Source organism: Hypanus sabinus, chromosome 3 (genome assembly GCF_030144855.1).
Source record: "Hypanus sabinus isolate sHypSab1 chromosome 3, sHypSab1.hap1, whole genome shotgun sequence".
Lineage (NCBI taxonomy): Eukaryota > Metazoa > Chordata > Chondrichthyes > Myliobatiformes > Dasyatidae > Hypanus > Hypanus sabinus.
In genome coordinates this window covers 61,381,667-61,403,124 of record NC_082708.1, presented here as the reverse complement: position 1 = coordinate 61,403,124, position 21,458 = coordinate 61,381,667, and the positions used below count along the sequence as shown (strand labels likewise).

The window sequence follows — 21,458 nt, the reverse complement described above, 5'->3', positions numbered from 1 at the left end:
AAGATCATAAAATCGGTGTAGCATGTGCAGGATCATCAGGGCTATTCTTGGATAATTTTGGAAGCTATGTTAGAGTTTCTAAATCTTTTTGTCAGTATTGCTACTGTCCTACGCGCACATCATTGAATGGTTCTTTTCTCCATTGCTCTATGATTATGTGGTGTTCATGACAGGTAACCTTCCTTCATAAGTGGAAGTGAATATCTATCACTGTCAGGTTTGTATATTTGTTATGTCAGCCCCATAGCTGTTTTCGTTTTGACATTAATTAAAATGAATGTTATTATCCACGAAACATTTCTGCAGTTTACAAAATAGTCTTATCAGATTAATCCTCCCTGTCATATTTAATGCTAATATTTGCATCTTATCAATTCCCACATTAGCTTTATTCTTATTGAAATCCTATTCCATTCATAAGCAGTTTTCTAATTAGTTTAATTAGGAAGCAATATGGAACTTGGATATTAAACAAACATTAATGCTCACTGGGCCTTAAGTGCAATATATAAATGAAAGCAGGTTACATATTACAGAAATCTTTTCAAAATTACTTTTTCAAATAATGTCTGTTTGATGAAAGGCAATATAACAACATGATATGTAATTACATTGTGCATATATTTACGATTTTAATACACAGCAGCAATGAAATAATCCTATTATTAGATTTTATTATTCTATACTTTATGTAGACTGTATTCAGTTGGTTTTGATAGCCACATCAAAAAGGTGCAGAGTTATAATTCGAGATAAATAATTGCTATCCATTAACCATTCTGAAATATCTCTAAAAAAATTAGAATAAATCAGTTTAAAGATGTCACATAAGTATTATTATTAAACACTCTTGTTAATCTGCATAAATTCAGTTTACCAGTTAATAGCTGGCTATGGTCTGTTAAATATTAAATTGATGGAAATAATTTTTTTTAAAAATGGAACTACGATCCTAACTTTGTGTCAGTTATTTTAACCTGTGTAGATATGCAATGGTAGCAAATATATAATGAAAGACAATTATGTTCCAAGTTTGTAAACGATGCGCCACTTGATCACTTTGTGATTGCCGAAATATAAGGAAGGTAGATTCTGTCTCCAATCTGTGGTCTCACAAGGAGACAGAATAGACATTCTTGATGAATCTATTTGCCTCATAATCCACCAAATATTGGAGAATACAGAGCCTGCAATATGGTTTGCTGAACAGTTCCTCCTTTTGATTGCGAATATATGCCAGGCATTTATACTAAGTTTTCAGTTTTTTGGTGACATCATTGACGTCATTGACATGCCTTGAGGAAAGTTGTTATGTTACTCTGCCATATGAGCTTGCACTATAAGAAAAGTTTCTTGCTGGCAATGTGACTTAGAGATTTTGGCACTTGTTCCAATCTTTGAAAAAGCACTTGGAAAATCAGAGTAGGCATGAATCCAACTTTCCAATATCTGCTGTTGACCTGCATTATCCTAGAAGAAAGGTAAAATGTCATTTACGGTCTTCAAGGGCTGGTGTGATTGATTAACATGAGTTATAATTACAATCTATGTGCATCAGGAATAAAAGACTGACCCTGAATCGTACTTCCTATTACTCAATGGGAAATAAACAGGGAAGTAGGACGACTTGGATATCTTTCTTAAACTATCAAAATAAACATGATCAGCAGAGTGTATCATCCTCTAATCCTATAATTGAGGTAAGGCACAAAGACTTGAATACAGAGCAACATTGGTTTGAGTGTACAGTGTTTTGTATTGTCACAAGTATGTGTGATATTCTGTTTCTTTGACTTACAGATATAACTGTTTTTATTTTCTGATTGGTATACATAAAATTGATCAATCTCTGCTTTTTATTAGTACTCTTAATGAAACTCAAAAACAAAAGCATGCAAGAAACTTGCAGCATCTTAATCTAACAATTTTACAAATTAGTCATCAAACTCCAGTTCATGAGCCTTGATACTAATGCCTATGATAAAAATTAATGTATAACTTTAATAATGGGAGACTTCAGATAGATTTGGATGCCTAGTTTCATTGAGTGATCTGTTAAAATGGACATGAGGCATCCCAAGATGATAAAAACATTGATCTATAATGAGTAAATTTGTCAGAACAAATGTAAGCAAGATCTGGGCCTTCCATCTTAATTAGCAGACTGATGAAATGAGAGCAGAAGTAAGATTCACTACCTATGCTGACAGCTGAACCATTGACACAGACTAGGTTTTTTCTCAACATTTCTTTTGTATTTATGCCAAAAGAGGTGCTTCTTAATATGGTATTATTTATGAACCAAAATCTTTCTGGAAGTCAGAAATAAAATAGCTCCAGAGATTTGACTTTGTAGTTTTAGTCAAAATTAACTTCAGTAGAGGGTTCCTGTGTATTTAAACAGTCCAAGCACTATGAGAACAATGTTTAATCTGTGGTACAACCTGTTGCTTAAAATGCTGATCAGCAGGTACATATTTACTTTATTTGTTCAAAAGACAGATGAGAAACTTAGTTGTGTACAATTTGATTGACATCGGGAGCCAGGTTCTGTATCTTGATTAAATTCCAGATCAATCACCCTGGCCTGATTTTGTAGGCATGTCATCTGTGACCTTCATTTTGTATTTTGGAAGGAAATGTAGATTCTATTTTAACTCTTTGCTTATTAAAGAATCAAGATGAAGAACAGAAATTAACCTAATTTTAACATCAAGAACTCCAACAATTATTAATTCTCTATCAGCTTAAAAAGAAACAAAAGCAAACACCTGAATCCAAAGGGGACAGTTAGACACTAGGTTAAAAAAATGAGAGGCTCATTTTAATACTGTCATGTTGAGAGCCCAGATTTACCTCAGAAGAGTACTAAGCTTTCTTGAGAACAACTATTACATTTCTTAACCTGATGAATGTCTATGATCCAGATTATGACAAACACATTGGGGATTCTTACAAAATCTGAAATAACTGGGAATTTCCACCCAGTTTCTGACAGGTGCATCTTGTTAATGCTGGTATTTACAAAGCCTCACAGCTATGAAATTTGAAGAATGATTACTAAATCTACTTAACATCAGCTTAGGTTCAATCAGTTTAATTACGCTGACAGAAAAAATAAACAAGAGCTTGAATATAGTGCCTGAGAATTAAATGTTTTCAATACCACAGGAAGCAATGCTGCAGCACAGTGATAGAACCTACAAAAAGAAAATAATTTTATTCTGTTTATTATAAAGTTAACTGGAGTATTTTGGTGTATAAACTTCAGAATCCCTTCATAATATATTGTGATCTTTTTTATAATATCTTATCCATGTAAGTTCACAAACCATCATGAATTCCAGTATTGAACTGCTGTTTTTCCAGATTCTTAGAATAGAACTAAGTGCAAAGTCAGTAATTTTGCAAATGCCAAAATATAGTGCAACAGTATTTCACACATCCTGTCCCCTCCTTTGGATAAAGCTAAACATTGAGAGATTTACGAAACATGGATATCTCCTTGAGTAAAGTGGACTAAGATTATTGGGCACCAACTGTCATGGTCCCTTCTGGCAATTCCCCACCTGGCTATTTACCTCAGGAATTGGGCCTCAATCCCCTCGTTTAGCTTCCAATCATTCCCAGGTTCCACTAACTATACACACCTGCTTTCCATCAGCAAATGCAGTATCAAAGCCCTATGATCACAACAGGGAGCTGTTCATTTGTCGGTTGACACTGGTGTGAGTAACCTTGTTTCATGGTTCTTAGAACTGTCAGTTCTCAGTCTAGCATTGCTTCTGGATAGTGATTCCATGCTCGCTATGTTGAGAACACCTCCCGACTCTGCTTCCATGCCTGTGTCCAGCACTTGGGTTCATCCTCAGTCTCGTCCTTGCAACAGAACAAACTGGCCATAATGAACCCAATGGACATGGATCCTGTACAACAGGTCCTCACCAGTCAGGGCTACCTACTGGCTGCTCATGACCAACTACTTAGGGAGGTCATGGAAAGCCTTTGGACGCTGTCCACGAATGTACGGAAGGTCAGTGCGCAGATGGATCGAGTTTCAGCTTCCCTTTCTCTATCCCCTCCAAGAATCCCAACTACCCAAACTGCACTGCCCAGGGTGGCATTGCCCCTGGGATCAACAACACAGACCCCCTGAGAGCCATACGTCCCTAAGCCCGAACCCTTGCTTGCTATGTTAAGAATGCCTCCCGACTCTGCCTTCGTGCCTATGTCCAGCACTTGGGTTCATCCTCAGTCTCGTCCTTGCAACACCAACAACTTTTTTAATATTAAAAATTCCTCAAGTATGAGCATTTAAAGAATTTTAGAGAAATTAGAGAGCATAGGCATAATGTGTATAACATTCTCCCAACAGTTGTTTGAGAAACAATTATTCCATTTTGTAATCTTCAGTGAAAGGCTTATATTTGTTAGGATGCTCAGAATAAGTTCCTCTGTTTTCTACAAACTAGGGGTCACCACCCTTTTTAGCACTGCGGACCGATTTAATATTGACTATATTCTCGTGGGCTGGCCGACAGGGGCGGGGTTAAACACAACAGGAATACAACAATACTCAAAGCAGATTCCTTATGTCCAGATTATTCCACAATTTAGTTTACGTGGTTCTCAGCACTTGGCTTCTGTCCTGCTTGCTCACTTTTTTTTCCACTGGGGAAAAAAAACTCAGTGGGTTTGTCTTTAAGTGCAGGGTGCTTGGACTCAGGGTACCAGAGCAGTTTTGAGGGCATCATTGCCTCATTAGACAACCTCCAGGCCTGAACTCCAGCCTCCCGCCTGCCCGCCACCAGATGCCTTGGCCAGGTGTGGCTGATGGTGGGTGGGGTGAGAGGACAATGTCAGGGCTGGAGGTCCCTGTGCTGGGGCCGCAGTGGTCACAATCCAGAGAGAGTGACTGACCGAGTGAGGAATGCAATAGGCGTGCACCAGCCACCACCCCCCCCCCCTTGGGATTTAGGCAACTATTAAATTTATGATGCAATCCAAATTGTAATGAGTATAGTAGAAATTGTATCAAATAGGTGTTTGGTTCAGTTTTATACAAGGCTGCACCAAAGTGAGTTAATTATCTTTCCTAAAGATGGCTGTGGAGGTTTTTGAAAGAAAGCAATTGAATTTATTAAATGGTTTTTCTCATGTTTTATTATCTCCTTCTGGGCAACAATAGGAGCCTCTTTATTTATCATCATCAAGGTACAGAAGTAGATCTATCACATCCATGTTAGCATGGGTAATATAATCATAACTGTGGAAGTAATCCTATCTTCCTTTCCAAGTAGGCACTTGGTAAAGTTTTCCATAAAATCATGGAATTAATTTTACATTTTAGCTAGATATTTCCCTGCACAATCTGCACCTTTCTGATAACATCAGAATTTCATAGTTATGATGAAATCTGTGAAATGCTTCATGATCCACTATATATAAACATGAGTATGTTTCTCCACCAGTGAAGCATGATATTAAGTAAATTTTTCAGTTAGGGACCACACGAAGTTCCAAATGCAGCAAGACTTAACCAATTGCAACCAGCAATCTGTTGGAGGAACTCAGTACCCATGGGGTGAAAGAAATTCCATTTCCCCTACAAAAGTTGCCTTATTAGCTGACTTCTTTCACAGTTCATTTGCTGTTCCAGATTTCAAAATCTGCTGTCTCTTATGTCCCCAATTCCTGAATTGATTGTTTGCTATGAAGTTTCTGACATCTGTATTGCAATCCATTTTAATCAGAATCCTCTTGATTAACCTGAGGGATATTTTGTTAGTTGACTCTTGACTGAATCATTTCTGGAGGTTTTACTTGTATTTTTATGTGGAAACTCTACTTGGCCTTAAGCAAAACAATTTTTGTTTTTATAGAAATCTCGTGTAGTTTGGTTCAATGGCCAGAACTGCTGAATCTATTTCTTGCAAAAATGGAATTAACATTATCCTGAACAGAAGAAGAAAGGTAGGCATTTAATTTCAGACAATTGTATTAAGTCCTGTGTTCTGTGAACAATACCTATCATTTGTGAATGTGTTTGTAGAGTTTTGTCATTTATTTTAAAATTATTCTCATAAGTAGTAAAAATAAATTGACAAGTTTGCTTTACCAGTGCAATTAATGTTCTATTAATTAATGTTCTATTTATATTTTTGGCATTTAGTATTTTGCCAAGTATATGAAAAATATTGTAATAGCAATGATAGGCCTAGGAATAGTGAAGCAGGAAAGCTTAGCAGAACAGAATTAATATTAATCTTAACATTAATAGTAAAAGTTAATTATAATAATCCAGTTCTAGATTCCACTACATAGAAAGACTCATGTTAAATAGTGACATGCATTTTTACGGTAAATTATATTGTCAATTTTCAAATCACGGACTGTTACAGCTATGAACGTTAGTGAAGTTATTGCAAAGTACCAGCTTTCACATGCAAATGAGTAAGTTTTACACAGGTTGACTTTCTGTTTCTGTTGCTGTTTATGTTGCTTTCGACACCTTGAATCATCACCTGAAATTCAAGTCAATATTTAAAAACTGATGAAAGGTGGTATTGCCTTCTGAGGACTTGGAAAAGTCCGTTTAGCTTTGAAAGACAACTGAAACCAGGATACCACAAATATATAAATTGAATATATGATTTCATTTTGTAATATTACCTTAACCTTTTGGTGGCATTAATTTGATGATACTATATGCGTCTATCATGGTTACTTCAGTAATCTTCATCACGATGCTTTGTTTTGTGCTACAGTGGAAATGTGAGATTCAGAAGGATTTTTTTTTAATCATTTTACAGAAGCAATCTGGAAATATCACTGTTTTACTAAGTTCACGATCACTGTAATTTTTGAATAAAATTTACTGTTCCTCAGAATTGGAGGACAAATGCTTTATTTAATTTTTATGGGAGTGACTGTTACAATCATCATGACTTTTGGAAACGCTTGGTCAATTTGAACATCTTTTCAGTATATTCAGATAAATATCTTTTAAAAAAAACACAGACATTGCATAATATTCCAAATTATTAGATGTGGGAGGATAGGGTTAGATTGATTCCTGAGAATGTTAGAGTTAGAACAATATCATGGATTGTAAAGTTTGTACTGTGCTGTCTATACTGTTCTATGTTCTGTTCATTTGCAAAGATATTGGAAATGCATTGTATCCATTTTCCTAGTAATTAGAAGAAAATAGATTATGCATGGAGTATCATAGTCTGCTCTTGCCCTATTTATTCTTACATATATTGAAAGAACTAATAAAATTTTAATTATTTTTTTAAAAATTGGTGATATATTCAGCAAAGTGCTTTCATTTTGAGGAAGAAACTGAAATGTAATTTTTGGGCCTGAGGCAACATGAGTACATGATTTTAATCCTGTCCATAAGCTTATGTTTAGAGTTTGATTAACTGGTTCGACTCTGTAATTTTACAGTAGAAACTGTTCAGCTTCAAAGGGTTGCACCCAAACCCATACTAATCCACATTAATGTGCACTAATCCCAGAACTACATTTTTTTCTAGGAAAATGGCTTTGAAAAGAAACTGCAGCTGATTTTGCAGATTGTCAAAACTTTGAGGGCCAGACACATTTTTAGAGTAACACACACAAAATGCTGGAGGATCACAGCAGGCCAAGCAACATCTATGGAAAAGAGTAAACAGTTGATGTTTCAGGCCGAGACTCTTCAGATCCTGATGGTGGGACTCGGCCCAAAGCTTCAGCTGTTTACTCTTTTCCATAGATGCTGCCTATCCTATCGGCTTCCTTCAGCATTTTTGTGTTTGTTGATTGAATTTCCAGAATCTGAAGATTTTCTCTTGTTTGTAATTCAACATTTTTGGAGTAACTAACTTGTATTAATTAAAAATTGAAAGGAAATTACAGATCCTGAAAATCTGAAATACATACTGGAGTGGTTCCAACAAAGGGTTTTTGACCTCAAATGTTAACTTCGGTCTATTTTTTCCTTCAGCTCATCAAAACCTCTTTAGTGGTTTTGTATTTCAACTTGATTGATATGTCAGAGTTCTGCGTTGGACCACAGTGAAAATGAAACATTATTTATGATCTAACTTGTTTATTAATACAAGATACTGTGAAGTTATTCTTTTTGCAGCAAAAAATCAATTTTATTCTTTGGCACAGCTTTTTCAAAGTTGGCACTTGACTTCATACGATAGATGTATTTTCTCATGTAATGGATAAATACTCATGTGACTGAACATTTGTGCTTTTAGCCAATTTTAGAGGTGCCTACAATCTTGCCAATTCTTCTGTACCTATCTTTAGTACTTCATTACACTAAACTTTTAAGGGGGAGTGGAAGTAGAAATAGGTAAAGACAAGCAATGTGGTGAGCATCGTCAGAGCAACTTAACATCAGCACTTTTAGGCTTTTCCATTACGACATGGCAAAAATTGTCCCAAAGCATTTAGTTAGTATTTCTCCAGTTGATCCCATGTCATGTAAATTATTAACCTTTTCTCTCACCCATTTCATGCTTCATATTTTTAATGCAGACACATGCATACCTGCCTAATTTTAATTCAATCAAGAACAGCTGAACTGTTGTCACTCCTGCAGAGAATAATCCTATTTTAATCTACCATCGTTGGACATGCTCACAGACCATCATTATGGAAAAAAATATGTTGTACCAGTAACACTGCAGTTTTAAAACCTTGGGATCTAACTTCTAGTATCTGTAAATTCTAAGCACAAACTGAGTTCTCAGTGTTGATGCAAGGAAACAGCTTTTTCTGCTTGTGTTGCTCTAAACTGATTTCAACACACATCATTGCAATGCATGACCTATTTCTGGACATACTGACAAAGCTACTCTCTACTTTGAACAACAAAGATATTATTGTCCTTTTGGCTCTATCAAAGCAAATAACAACATTAATCAACAATCTAGCAGTTAGCTATCTTGTAAAGTTTTAACTTTGAATGTACAATGAGAATGCTACAATTGAATGTTGTGACAGAATTTTTTGAATTATTTTTGTATTTTCCTTGTCTTCATTTGTCACGTATTAGTTGATCATACGCATGGATAGTTTAGGATTTTGTTGTGTCTGCTCTTTCTTCCCTTTGCTGCAGCACAAGCAATTTAGTGGGATCAAGTTTCTATCCTTTATCATGGTTAATATACCTCACTAGAAGTTGTAGCACGTATCTAAAGTCATACCATGTGGTACAAAATGGTTCTCAAAAATCTGCAGGCACATTATATACTAAAGGTTTGAGTAGCACCCTTGAGACTTGGTACATGAACTCATGACCAATAATCACTTGTGAAACTGAGGAAGTACTCTTTGGAGATCTTTCTTTCTAAAGAGACTCATTGAAATGAGACCACAACTGTATGTTCAGAGGTAGATCTTGTACATTGTTTTGAAGAAAAGTAAGGAAGTTATGTATTTGAAAGAAGAAATTGTAGTTTTTTTTTCTCCTTTAAGAAAATGCCCACAAAAAAGTAGATCCCAAGGTATATATTTACTTTGATAATTTACTTTGCACTTTGAACTTTGCTCAGTTTTGCCTTGTTTTATCCCTCACACACAATACAAAAATCTAGTTGTCATCAAAATTCCAATAGTGATGACTCTCCAAAAGCATTTCTCTTCTAAAGTGCTTTGGGGCATCCAGAAAGGGATGTGAAAAAATCTGAATAAGCTTTCCTCTTTGTTTCAGATCTCATTCAATAAATATGATGCTTCCTACGCATTCAGACTCGACACCATACTGGGCTCCTCTTTTAAGCTGAAGCTCAATTTAGGAGAATTCTGGCAATCACATTTGACAGTTCAGCTTCATCAAATAACATATAGTGCACCAGCCATGATCCAACAATACTCAGAACCATCCTCAGAATGGATTATTACAAATGTAGAAGAAGGTTTTTGGCAGCTTTAGAAGCTGAGTTTTCATTTGGAAGTCTAAGCATTTGTTTCAAAAATGTTGGATAGAAAACATCAAAACTAGGACTAGAAATGTTAACTCTTTGGCTTTCTATAGATGCCACCTGATTGACTGAGTATTTGCTCCAGTTTGAGTGCTCTTCTAATTCAGATGTCCTGCATCTGAAGTTTTTTTAAAAAATCTGATGTGTTTTGAAATTTGCAGTTTTGTCACTTTTCAGTTTTGTGTTTAAGCCATGCTTTTAAAGAAATAGAGCAATTACATAATAGTTACTTTAGTTTATATACACACTTTTATTTTATTTTCCTGTTTAGAAAAGAAAACAAATGCCATTCCTAATAAATTTTAGATTCTAAATAAGTTAGTAATTATATTACATTTTATTTATTATAATATTCCACAGCATTATAAGAAGATTATTCATTTTTCAGCTGACTGGATGATCACTCTGTACCTCAGTGAAGCAGTGCAGTTCCATCTTATGTAAATTATTGCATGATAATAGGCAATGGGTATTTTGTAAATTTTAGAAATGATGAAGTATGTTACATCAGCATAGTAGCAAGGATAAGATTTTGTACAGAAATTGCATATAAGAAAAAAAGTTTATATAAATTGAAAAGAAAACAAGCACAATGAAAGGTGGATTTGGAGTTTTTTAAATCCCAAACTTGGCATATTTTGTTTAAAAAGCCTGATATGAAAAATACTTTATTATTTGCTTATGTTTCTATCATATAAAAGAGCAAGATGGGGGGGGGGCGAAGGCAACTGACAAGGGGGGGGTCACATTAAACTGGGTTTGGCTAACTTGTTGTCTAGAATTGGAACAATGAGTTCAAACTTATTCATTTGCCTTCAGATGAAGTCAAAATCGATTTGCTTTGGAAATAATTCGAAAGCTGTGTAGCCCAGGTGGTTGATGGTTGGAATGAGTCAGGCAGTCATCTGTAATATCTCAGAGATGATGGCCAGAATGCTCCAAGAACATGGAATTTTAGTGACACACAGAAGTCAATAGCAGCATTAAGGAGAGTACTTTGCAGGCCAAACAAACAAACCAAGTGATTAGACAAGACCAGTGTGGTCTACAAAATCTAAGGCAGGGACTGCAGCAAATATTACACCAGCCGAATCAGAATCTGGTTTATTATCACCAGCATGTGATGTGAAATTTGTTAACTTAACAGCAGCAGCAGTTCAACGCAGTACATATTCTAGCAGAGAGAGAAATAATAATAATCTTAATAAGTAAAATAAAACATAATAACAAGTAAATCAATTATGTATATTAAATAGATTATTAAAAAAAAACATGAAAAAACAGAACAGTTGTATATTAAGAGTCCTTGAAGTTGAGTACATAGTTTGTGGTGGGTTCAGTATATAGTGGAACAGTTTGATGATGGGGCTGGTTCCAGAGCCTGATGGTTGAGTGGTAATAACTGTTCTTCTTATGATGTGATCTCTGAGGCTTCCATACCTTCTTCCTGATAGCAGAAGCAAAAAGAGTGCATAGCCAAGGTGGTGGGGGTTCTTGAATATGAATGCTGGTGTTCCATTAGATGTGCTCAGTGGTGAGGAGAGCTCTACCCATGATGGACTGGACCATATCCTGTACTTTTAGTAGCATTTTCTATTCAAGGGCATTGGTATTTTGATACCAGGCTGTGATACAACCAGTTAATTTATTCTCCACCGCACATCTGTAGAAGCTTATCAAAGTTTTAAATTGCATGCCAGATTTTTGCAAACTTCTAAAGAAGGAGAAGCACTGTACTGATTTCTTCATAATGGCACTTACATGCTGGGCACAGGACAGATCCTCTGAACTGAGGAATTTAAGGTTGCTGACCCTCTCCTCCACTGATCTCCCTAAGGACTGGCTCAAGGATAGCTAGTTTTCTCCTCTGAAGTCAATAATCAACTCTTTGGTCTTGCTGACATTGAGTGAAAGGTTGTTGTGGCACCACTCAGCCAGATTTTCAATCTCCTTTCTATATGCCGATTTGTCTCCACCTTTGATTCGGACAATGACTGCAGTGTTGTCAGCAAACTTAAACACAGCATTGGAGCTGTGCTCAGCTTTAGTCATACATATAAAACGTGTAGAGTGGGAGGCTAAGTACAGAGTCTTGTGGTGCACATATGCTGAAGGAGATTGTGGAGAAGCTGTAACAACATTCCATCCAAACTGACTCGGGTCTGCAAGTGAGGAAATTGAGAATCCTGTTGCACAATGAGGTATTGAGGACAAGCTCTAGGAGCTTATTGATTTGCTTTGAGGAGATTATAGAACTGAATGCTGAGCTGTACTCAATAAAGAACATCCCAATGTATGCATCTTTGCTGTCCAGATGTTCCAGGGTTGAGTGGACTGCCAGTGAAATAGTATCTGTTACGGACCTGTTGTGATGATAGACAAATTGGAGCAGATCCAAGTTGCTTCTTAGGCAGGAGTAGATATGCTTCATGACTAACCTCTTAAAACACTTCATGACATTGGACATAAGTGCCAGTGGATGATAGTCATTGAGACAGGTTACCACTTTCTTCTTAGGCACCGGTCTAATTGAAGACTGCTTGAAGTAGGTGGGTACCTCAGATGGCAGAAGCGCGTGGTTAAAGGTATCGGTGAACACTCCAGCCATTTGATCAGCACAGGTCTTTAGTATTTGGACACGTACCCCATCCAGGCTGGATGCTTTCTATGGGTTTACCCTCCTAAATGATGCTCTCATATCAACCCCAGAGACTGAAATCACGGGGTCATTGGGGGCCTTGGTTGTGTATGAAGGTTATTTCATGCTTTGATGGTCAAAGGAAGCATAGAAGACATTGAGCACATCTGGGAGTGACATGTCATCCATGTGGTTTAATTTCACTTTGCAGGAGATGATAGCATTCAAGTCCTGCCTCAGCTGTCAAGCATCCTTCAGTGATTCAAGCTTGGTCCAGAATTGCCTCCTTGCGCCTGAGATGGTTTTCTGGAGATTGTAACTGGACCTCTTGTATTTTACTTGGTCGCCAGACTTGAATGTCTCTGACCTGGCCCTCAGCAAACTTTAGATCTCATGGTTCATCTAGGGCTTCTCAATGAGGAAGACTCTGAATGGTTTTGTGGAGACACTTTCATATATGACTGATTTTATAAAGTCATGACAGCCATGCTGTACTTATCTGGATCTGCTGAGTCCTTGAACACAGCCCATTTCAACAACTCTAAGCAAACTGTAGCTGCTCTTCTGCCTGCTATGACCACATTTTTGTTGTCCTTACCTTTGGAGCCTTGCTCTTTAGCTTTTGACTGTCTGCAGGTATGAGAAGGACAGCCAGGTGACCAGATTTCACAAAATGCAGTCTAGGCATGGAACAGTAGGTATTCCTGATCTTAGTGTAGCAGTGGTAAAGTGTGTAGGGAGCCTTGGTGCTGCAAGTTACATGCTGATGGTAATTGAGCAGAGATTCCCTCAAACAAGCTTTGATTTGATTTGAAACAAGATTTGATTACTTTCGCCAATCACCTTTCCGGCTCTTAGCTTCATCCCACCCCCTCCGGTCTTCTATCATTTTGTATTTCACCCTTCCCCCACTACTTTCAAATCTCTTAGTATCTTTCCTTTCAGTTGGTCCTGACGAAGGGTCTCAGCTCGAAACATCGACAGTGCTTCTCCTTATAGATGCTGCATGGCCTGCTGTGTTCCACCAGCATTTTGTGTGTTGTTTGATTTCAAATGTGTTGGGGTTGGCTGTTTCTTCTTTGGTGATGGCAGCATTCAATATCTCGAGTGCCTGATTAATGTTGGCTCCTGGCAGTTTGTAAATTGTGGTCAAGATCACAGAGGAGAACTCTCTTGGTAAGTAGAATAGTAATCATTTAATTGTTAGATATTCCAGGTTAGGGGAGCAAGAGTGCAACAAGATCAAGATCGATGCATCTGAGCACCACAGAATGTTTGTCATGAATCCCCACTTTTTGTCTTCTTCGAATCAGCCATTCGGTCTATCCTGTTTATCGAGAAGACCTTGGGTGTTACCATCGTATCTGGCATTTCTGGGATGAGCCATGTCTCCATGAAACAGAGAATGCAGCAATTTCTCATTTCCCTCTTATACAGCAATCTTGTGCTTAGGTCCTCGGTTTTGTTCTCCAGTGACTGTACATTTGCTAACAAGCTGCTGGGTAGCAAAGCTAACTTTCTTCTGTGTTTCAGCTTGGCTTAGAGTTCTCCCTTCCCTCCCCCCACCTCTTATGGCCATGGCTGAGTACCTTCATCCATTTAATAGTGCTGTGTCTGTATGCTTGAGAGTTACATCTGCCGAATCCTTCAGAAGGCAGTGAAGTTGCTAGCTTATTAAAATGGTTCAAAATGGAAATAACAGGCTGCAGCTAACATTGCACATAATTCAAATGAGGTATATTTAAAAGTTTTGTTAATAGCCTTCAACACATCACCATCTTGCCATCTTGACAATAATTAAAATCATGGCTAGAGCATTCAGGATGAATCCAGGCGGTGTCTGTTCTTTTATAGCAGAATTTCATTGTTTGAAATCTGTGTGGAAGAGGTTTTACTTGTTCTTCAGCTCTTCATATCAATATTGATCAAATTCCATCAATTAGAAGTCTACACAAGTTCTGAATTACATTATTCATTTTATCACATGCTTTTGTTCAACTATGTTTCCACAAAAAAAAGGACAAATTCAATCTAACCAATCACAGAAGAATCTCAATTATTCAGAATTTAATTATTATCAGCAGTGTTATCAAATGCTACTTAATAAATATTCAGTGTGGGTTCCAACAGATTCACTTGGTTTCAGTCTTTATTCAAGCTGCAATACAAAAGTGACTGTCTTTGAGGTCCATGCCAAATGCATCACTGAGCTCTTGTGGAACTGAACGAATTGACTATCACTATACAGCGATGTCTGCTGCACAGGCATCACTATGGTTGTTGGAGCTAATTTCCAGACTAAGGGCCTTCCTTCAGAAGCTCCTTAGTGCAACGTCAAAGCCTCCAATATCTTCCTTTGCTTCATTAGTCAAGTCAAGTCACTTTTATTGTCATTTTGACCATAACTGCTGGTACAGTACATAGTAAAAATGAGACAATGTTTTTCAGGACTATGGTGTTACATGACACAGTACAAAAACTAGACTGAACTACAGAGAAAAAAACAACACAGAGAAAGCTACACTGGACTACAGACCTACACAGGACTACATAAAGTGCACAAGAACAGTGCAGGCATTACAATAAATAATAAACAGGACAATAGGGCAAGACTTCAGTCCAGGCTTCGGTTACTTTGGAGTCTGATGGCTTGGGGGAAGAAACTGTTACATAGTCTGGCCGTGTGAGCCCGAATGCTTCGGTGCCTTTTCCCAGACGGCAGGAGGGAGAAGAGATTGTATGAGGGGTGCATGGGGTCCTTCATAACGCTGTTTCCTTTGAGGATGCAGCATGTAGTGTAAGTGTCCGTGATGGCGGGAAGAGAGACCCTGATGATCATCTCAGCTGACCTCACTATCCGCTGCAGGGTCTTGCGATCCGAGATGGTGCAATTTCTGAACCAGGCAGTGATAAAGCTTTTTCACCATGGCATGGTTAAAAGTGGAGGTGTTCTCTCAGGGTCACATACTGTTCAATTCCAGTTGCAATTCTTCTATGCTGCAGCTATACTTAATGAGCACAAAGTGAAACTTATGCCATATAACTACCGTGAATGACCCTCTCTCACAAGAGAAAGTCTAAATACGTACACTTGCAATCCAGCAGTGGTGTGGCAGATAGTGCAACTGCCTTACTGTCCAGGCATTTGCATTCCATCTGATCTTTACTGCTGTCCATGCAATTTGCACTTTCTCCTATGCACAGGTCTTCCAGTTTCCTGACAAATCCAAAAGAATTGTCAGTTTTCAAAGGATTTATTTATTTTTTGACATCATACTAAGTCAATGTTATTAAATTATCTGAAAAATATTTCTGTGATGATGTGAGTCACAGGTAAATTGATAGCACTGAAATTATCAGAAAAGTGCAAATTCTGGAAATTTGAAATGTTTATGCAGTTAAACTGCACTGGAACTGATAAACAACAACACACACAAAATGCTGGTGGAACACAGCAGGCCAGGCAGCATCTATAGGGAGAAGCGCTGTCAATGTTTCGGGCCTAGACCCTTCATCAGGACCCTTCGTCGGCCCGAAACGTTGACAGTGCTTCTCCCTATAGATGTTGCCTGGCCTGCTGTGTTCCACCAGCATTCTGTGTGTATTGTTGTTTAATTTCCAGCATCTGCAGATTTCCTCGTGTTTGCTCTGGAACTGATAAAGTTAGGTTAACTCAACGTTCAGATTGCATCTATGGAAAGGGAAAGAAGCCAATTTTTCATGTTTGAAATCCTTTGTCAGAACTCTAACAGAAATTCTCCAAACTGTCACATTGATACACTGTACACAGTCAGTAATTTTTCCCAGCTTTTATTTCATGGGGTAAAAGTATATTTTCCTTTTCTTTCTTGAATTCCCAGTTTTCAAAATCTGACAGCTGTGCACTTCAGGGCTTGTGCAGCTGAATTATACCTAAGCTACTCTTGTTGAAGGGCACTTTAGTCCCCTGTCCACAAGGCATGATGATTTCTCCCTCAGTTCATTGCCTTAAGTAGGCAGAAGGCATGTTGACTTTAGCAGCAAGGATTTCCAAGAAGATCTCAAATCATTTTATTAATCCTTGTCATCTCCACCACTGGCTGCAGGGTCACATAACTTATTGTTTGATGGTATTTATTTTAAGGGAAAAAATCTTAAGAGGAGAAATGGAAATGTATTTTTTCTATTTCATTAAATTATTTAAATTGGAGGAAGTGCAAAAGCTGAGATGTCGTCTTTGCATGTTTCAGCACACTTTATTACACAGAAATCTCAATTTTAAAACTGATTTTGGCATTACTCGACAGACAAAGAACATTAAGTTAACTTGAACTGTCATGATAAAAACCTGAACTGTAGTACATCGTCCAAATAGAAGTCTGCTAAAAGCCATCACGGAAAAATATCTTTTGCTGGGTTCAAATCTGGATCAGCGAAGGAGACCAGCCTTTAATCCATTGAACTTGACTTTAATTATCAAACTACTGTAACCTTTAAATCCTTCTATGTTCTTCTCTTAAATATTTTAAATCATTTGAATTACCGTTGGAGTGCCAGTAGGGAATTGCTGCTACGATTTTCTTCGACTCTGCAGTGTGTAACAAGCTATTGTTGACATTGCTTTGTTTTACTCATACAGTTTTCTTTTCTATTCAATGAAATAGAAATCTGCATCTGAATACTTCTGCATAAATGTCTAAAATCTGGCTTTTGTTTCGTAATGTTGTAACTTCAGCATAATGGTAATTTCCTACCACATTGCACAGAATGAATTTGGCTATAAAAGGCTCTGAGCTTCTTGGGTAAATGATAGGAGTAATTTAGAATCATTCTTTTCCTCTTTTTGTTTCTTTTTGCTTTTTATCCTTATAATTTCTCTCCTTGTTTACCCATTCTTCCTTTCCCTCACTATTTGAACTCTTTAAGACCATAAGACATAGGAGAAGAATTAGGGTATCCGGCCATTGAGTCTGCTCTGCCATACCACAATGACTGATATATTCTCCCTCTCAACCCTATTTTTCTGTAATCTCCCTGTAACCTTTGATGCCCTTATTAATCAAGAACTTATCAATCTCTGCTTTCAATATACTCAATAACTACAATGAATTCCACAGATTCACCACCCTCTGGCTAAAGAAAACCCTCCACATCAATGCTGTAAATCTATGTACTTCTATTCTGAGACTGTACCCTCTGGTCCTAGACTCATCTACCATAGGAATCATCCTCTCCACACCTTCTCTATCTGGGCTTTTAAATATTCAAAGGGTTTCATTGAGATCGTCTCTCATTCTTCTGAACTCCAGCATGTATAAGCCCAGAGCCATCATGTGTTCCTCATACCTTAACCATTTCATTCTCGGATTCATTCTCATGAACCTCCTCTAGAACTTCTCCAATGTCACATCTCTTCTTCAAAAAAGGACCCAAAACTGGTCACAAAACTCCAAGTTTGGTCTTACCAATGCCTTATAAAGCCTCAGCATTATATGGTTGCTTTTTATACAACTCCTCTTGAAATGAATACTAATACTGCATTGGCTTTCTATACTACTGACTTAGTTGATTCCAACTGACTTAGAATGATTCCAAAGTTCCTTTACACCTCTAATTTCTGAATTTTCTCCCCATTTAGAAAATGGTCTATGCCTTTATTCCTTCTACCAAAGTACATGATCATACAATTCCCCGCATCCTATCTTATCTGCCACTTTTCTGCCCATTCTCCTAAACTGTCTGTGTATTTCTGCAGACTCCATGCTTCCTTAACACCTGCTGTAACGTTCTCCTTCGCGTGTAACTGATAACGTCGAATTCAATGTCGAGATAAACCACAGTCAATGAGAACCAGATTGCAGTAAGATTAACCATTTACTGTTCACTCTTCACATTAACATATGGTGAAAACTGTTGATAAAACAATACAAGATTGATACAGTATTTGTTCCTTCCTTAATATCACATTTCAATTGTAAATACTTGCAAAGGTGACTATAACTACATTACACTAAGGTGCAGTATACAGGGAGAGTTTACCTGCTCCATTGACTACTTTAAATACACTTCCATGCAAACTATCCGCAACTCTTTAACTAACGAAAGCATAAACATTATCGACCGTCGTTACTTCTAACAGGATCGGCATTAACATCTTAGTTCAATATATCGATTATCTATTAACTTACAGCGTTGCTCTCACTGTGATTTCTAATGCCTGCAAAACAACTTCTGCTCAGGTGTGCCTCGTGGTGAGCCCCCACCCTCGCGCTAATTTCAAACCGGTACTTTCCCACAAGACGCGGCGAAACCGGATGTGACGTCATCACATGCCGATATATTTTACATGCAATGAATATACTTTAAACACTTCTAATTCTAACTAGAAAATACTATCGAATGAATTACTAAGCAAAAATATTATAAACTAAATAACTGTCATAAAGACAGCACACCTGCTTTAGTATCATCTGCAAACTTGTTGTCCATCAGTTTTGTCAACCGAGTCATTGACATATAATGTGAAAAGTGGTCCCAGTACTGACCCCTGCGGAACACCTCTAGTTATTGGCAGTCAACCAGAAAAAATGAGCCTTTATTCCATCTCTTTACCTCTTGCCAGTCATGGTCATATCTTTCGTGTGATATTCTTAACTCTTGTTTAGCATCATCATGTGCAATACCTTGTTAAAGGCTACTGAAAATCCAAGTAAACAACATCCACTGACTCCTTTGCCTATTCACCTGTTATTTTCTCAAAGAATTCCAACAGATTTGTCTGGCAAGATATCCCCTTAAGGAAACTATAAAGTAAATGCATTGTCTGGGCTTTACGTCTCTTGGGGGAAAAGAATTGGCTCCACCACCATGCCAGGTGCAAATGTTTTAGTGAGGGCTCCCAATTTTTCACACAAAATCCCAAAATGTGAAAATTAACCAAAAAGAACTACATGCAATATAATATTTGCACAGATCAGAATCCACTTCAACTTTGTTTGACAAGCACCTGGGGTTTATCTCCAACAACACCCTGGGGGACACGCTGAGGCACATTTTGTACCTTTAGCACCCCCATCGCAATTGTCCATAATATATTCCTTCTGCACACAGTGCATTTGCAGTTTCTCACGAATAATACCTGGTCCAGAAGCAGCGCCTTGGTTTTGCTGAGACGTACCTGGAACTGCCAAACCACAATCAAACAGACAAACAGACCAATGGAGTGCTCGACAGACAACAAGCATAAAACAAATAAATACTTATGTATTAATGAATTTAACTTTTATTCCCAGTATAATTTTGTGTGAGTTACTTTGAGATTGTGAAATTATTGCAGGGCTGCCCAAGGCCAGTGACAGAACCCACTGTCGGATTACTACCTTTGTCTCCAGGATTGCTACTGTTTGGCAATCTGGACAGCTAGTCAGCTGTAATTTCTACCTTCCTGCTTTGTGGTGAATATTGAACTGGAAGTGCTGAAGAGTGCTCTGACATTGTGGTTTTTGACTGTCTGGATCCTTGAGCCAGATGGTCAATGTCCAGGTCAAACTCGTGCCCTGGTAGATGGTATCAGAGGCTGTTAAGTGCACACTTGATGGAAGGGCACTCCTTTTTCTATGGTCAAGTATCTCACCTCCCTAGTCAGGTTAACCTATGCAGGGAGTTATCTTTTTTGTGAATGATAACTACTGGCTTTTCCACTCACTTTTAGAAAGGTCAATTATGGACAGTTCCTGCATGGTTTTAACAGTGGTTCAGGCTTCCAGTATGGTCTCAGATGGATCAGACAGGGGCCGTTCAAATGGATGATATGCTGAGTTTTTCCAGGCTGAGTTAGAGGGCCCTGCCTCTCCTGTGCTAATACAGCTCCACTATGCAAAAACAAGGCATCCACTTGCGCCAGGAACTTGTTAAAATCTAGGCTTTACAGGATGGAAGACAAGCAGAGGTGGTCCTTGAGGGTGGAGAGAGCCTTTACACAGCTTAAATCCACTCCGCTGGCTTTTTCACAGACATGGTTGTCGAGGATATGGCAAAGGTGGAAAACTAGGGAATGAACTGCTGTACCACTCAACGAGCCCCATGAACAATCACACCAGGTTTTCTGTATGCATTCTCGGACAGTTTCGCACGGCCTCTACCTTATCTCCTGCTTTGTCCAAGAGAAAGCTTTGGCAGGTTTATTGTTAAGCCTGCCTCATGGATATGTCTCAGGATCTGTTGTAGATGCTGGAGGTGGTCACTTCAGGTGTCACTGTAGATGACCACATCAGCTAAACAGGCTGCACAGCAGTCTTCAATGCCCTGCAGCACCCCCCGGTCCACCTGTCACTGAAATGTTGCAATGCGTTCCCTACAACCCGAAAGACTCGACAGTAAACTGGTACAGGCTTGTCAGTGTTCTAATTGCTGTGTACTTCTTCATCTTCTACTTGTCAGTGCTCCTTGCAGAGTGCTAATGCTAGAATGGACCTGGCTTTTCCAATTCTATCCAACAAGTAGTCAATAAAAGGCATAGAGTAGGCATCAGATGGCGAGGCTGCGCTGAGCATTCTGAAATCCAGGCAAACTCATAGGTTATTATCCTTTTTGTGAACCGTATCTACTGGACAGCTCCACTCACTTTTAGATGGTTCAATTATCCCCAGTTCCCTCAAGGTTGTAATCTTCCTCTTTAGTGGTTCTAACAGTCTTTCAGGCACCCAATATGGTCTCTAACGGATTGGAGCAGGGTCTTTGGTGCTGTAACACCTGAGTTTTGCCAGGCCTCTGCTCAAATAGGGCTGCATACTCCTGGAACACCCCTTGGAGCTCAGCAAATCGACCTTCCCTCAGGTGCTCGAAATTCA

General features: G+C 38.1%; 1 protein-coding gene across 1 annotated transcript in view; it reads left to right on the top strand.

Annotated features, from left to right (window-relative positions):
• tenm4 (teneurin transmembrane protein 4) overlaps positions 1–21,458 on the top strand; it is a 1,643,409-nt gene that overhangs the window by 362,868 nt on the left and 1,259,083 nt on the right. The window contains exon 4 of the mRNA XM_059964502.1: positions 5,883–5,973. The gene's annotated coding sequence lies outside the window, so the exon portion shown is untranslated. The remainder of the gene's footprint in view (positions 1–5,882; positions 5,974–21,458) is intronic.